At 49.5% G+C, this 3,068-nt stretch overlaps 1 pseudogene; it reads left to right on the plus strand.

The window, feature by feature from the left end:
• Positions 1-595: 595 nt before the first annotated feature.
• On the plus strand, positions 596-713 carry LOC126191853 (5S ribosomal RNA; annotated as a pseudogene).
• Positions 714-3,068: the final 2,355 nt, after the last annotated feature.

Genomic DNA, 3,068 nt, shown 5'->3' on the forward strand with positions numbered 1-3,068 from the left:
GCAACCCGTCACAAGGCGCCTCAAACCTCGCGGCCACTCCACGCGGATAAATTCAATAGAGGGGTGACAGCAGCGGAGGCAACCAGAAACACTTGCGCCGTGTATGAAGATAACGCTATTGGAGAGAGAATGTCAAGAAAATGGTTCCCTCATTTTAGGGAGGATAGTATTGACACTAGTGAGTCTCCACGTTCAGGAAGACCTTCCTGGTTTCATGGAGATCGTTCAAACGCATTAATCCACAATGATCCACGTCGGTATACTCGAGCACTGATAAACGTGGTGAACTGTAGTCATTCTACCATCGTGCGACATTTGCATGCAATACAAGAACAACTACGGGGAAGAGTGCGTGAAGTGACGCTACTCCACGATAACCCCCGCCCACATTGCGCAAGACCGTCAGAAAAGCAATATACAGGTACTGGATTAGGAAGTCTTACCATTACCACCTTATCCATCTGATTTGCGATCACAGATTTTCACCTATTCCTCTCTCTATCGAACAGCCTTCAAGGTACTTCCCTTCCCGAAGAAAATGCACTCCGAACATGGCTAGACGAGTTCTTCACTTCAAAACCATGTGGTTTCTATAGCCAACGGCCTTGCCACAGTGGCAACAGCGGTTCCCGTCAGATCACCGAAGTTAAGCGCCGTCGGGCTGAGCTAGCACTTGGATGGGTGACCATCCGGTCTATCGAGCGCTGTTGGCAAGCGGGATGCACTCAGCCCTTGTGAGGCAAACTGAAGAGCAACTTGATTGAGAAGTAGCGGCTCCCGTCTCAAACTGACATACGGGCGAGAGGGAGGTGTGCTGACCACATGGCCGGCCGCGCTGTCCGAGCGGTTCTAGGCGCTTCAGTCTGGAACCGCGCGACTGGTACGGTCGCAGGTTCGAATTCTGCCTCGGGCATGGATGTGTGCGATGTCCTTAGGTTAGTTGGGTTTAAGTAGTTCTGGGGGACTGATGACCTCAGATCTTAAGTCCCATAGTGCTCAGAGCCATTTGTTGACCACATGCACCTCCATATCCGCATCCAGTGTCGCCTATGGGCTGATGATGACACAGCGACCTTCTTGGTTTTTTCGGGTGGAGTTTAGGTCAGTTTTTTAGTAACTATGACTACTGCAAACGTTCGTGAATTATGGCTCTCTTTTTATTCTAGACAGTGAATCTTACTATTAAAATGTGATCTATCTGTACTCCAAAAAGCTGACAAGTCTCTACTTCTTATGTTCCATTGTTTGACAAGGCCATTTTCATAACTAGTTCAGTGTTGAGACAAGTACTAGAGCGTAGTTTTTGAGTAAACTAAAAATTTGATGACAATACTTTGGCGTTGAACTATTTCTTAACGGTTTCAAATATTTTATTCTCTGCGCTGCCAGTAGTGAATTTTACCCATCCCATCTGTTTGTAACCAGAGCACACTACTGAGAGTAAAGAATGAACCAAACGCTTAACTGCCATATTTTACATTCATGTTCACGACTACCTATAGAGCAAACAAAACTGTTCAACAAACAGAGTACTAGCCCTAGGTGTGATGCTGCGGCATAGGATTTGAGTGGAGTGGGGCTCGGGCTGGGGGCTGAGCAGGCGTGGTTTGAATTTGACAAATAATTTATTAACATAAAATTTTGTTCTTGACAACAAAACGGCAACAATTAAACACAGCTTAATCTGCACCTTCTTGAAAGCATGGCTCAAACAAGAGAATAACAGGCTAAAATACCTTCAACACTATGAAACAGGACTCATTAAAACAGAATTAAAATCAATTTTCCCGTCGCACACATAACTGGACAACAACAATAGTAAATAAAACATAGGGCTATTGGCCACAAACAGAAAGAAAAAAAAAATATAGCTTGTGTAATTAATTAAGGCTGCTCTAAAATGTAATTACGAACACGCACACAGGACGCAGGTATACATCGGACTGCAAGGTAGTCGAAACTACACTCCTGGAAATTGAAATAAGAACACCGTGAATTCATTGTCCCAGGAAGGGGAAACTTTATTGACGCATTCCTGGGGTCAAATACATCACATGATCACACTGACAGAACCACAGGCACATAGACACAGGCAACAGAGCATGCACAATGTCGGCACTAGTACAGTGTATATCCACCTTTCGCAGCAATGCAGGCTGCTATTCTCCCATGGAGACGATCGTAGAGATGCTGGATGTAGTCCTGTGGAACGGCTTGCCATGCCATTTCCACCTGGCGCCTCAGATGGACCAGCGTTCGTGCTGGACGTGCAGACCGCGTGAGACGACGCTTCATCCAGTCCCAAACATGCTCAATGGGGGACAGATCCGGAGATCTTGCTGGCCAGGGTAGTTGACTTACACCTTCTAGAGCACGTTGGGTGGCACGGGATACATGCGGACGTGCATTGTCCTGTTGGAACAGCAAGTTCCCTTGCCGGTCTAGGAATGGTAGAACGATGGGTTCGATGACGGTTTGGATGTACCGTGCACTATTCAGTGTCCCCTCGACGATCACCAGTGGTGTACGGCCAGTGTAGGAGATCGCTCCCCACACCATGATGCCGGGTGTTGGCCCTGTGTGCCTCGGTCGTATGCAGTCCTGATTGTGGCGCTCACCTGCACGGCGCCAAACACGCATACGACCATCATTGGCACCAAGGCAGAAGCGACTCTCATCGCTGAAGACGACACGTCTCCATTCGTCCCTCCATTCACGCCTGTCGCGACACCACTGGAGGCGGGCTGCACGATGTTGGGGCGTGAGCGGAAGACGGCCTAACGGTGTGCGGGACCGTAGCCCAGCTTCATGGAGACGGTTGCGAATGGTCCTCGCCGATACCCCAGGAGCAACAGTGTCCCTAATTTGCTGGGAAGTGGCGGTGCGGTCCCCTACGGCACTGCGTAGGATCCTACGGTCTTGGCGTGCATCCGTGCGTCGCTGCGGTCCGGTCCCAGGTCGACGGGCACGTGCACCTTCCGCCGACCACTGGCGACAACATCGATGTACTGTGGAGACCTCACGCCCCACGTGTTGAGCAAATCGGCGGTACGTCCACCCGGCCTCCC

This window comes from Schistocerca nitens, chromosome 6 (genome assembly GCF_023898315.1).
Source record: "Schistocerca nitens isolate TAMUIC-IGC-003100 chromosome 6, iqSchNite1.1, whole genome shotgun sequence".
In the NCBI taxonomy this organism is placed as follows: Eukaryota; Metazoa; Arthropoda; class Insecta; order Orthoptera; family Acrididae; genus Schistocerca; species Schistocerca nitens.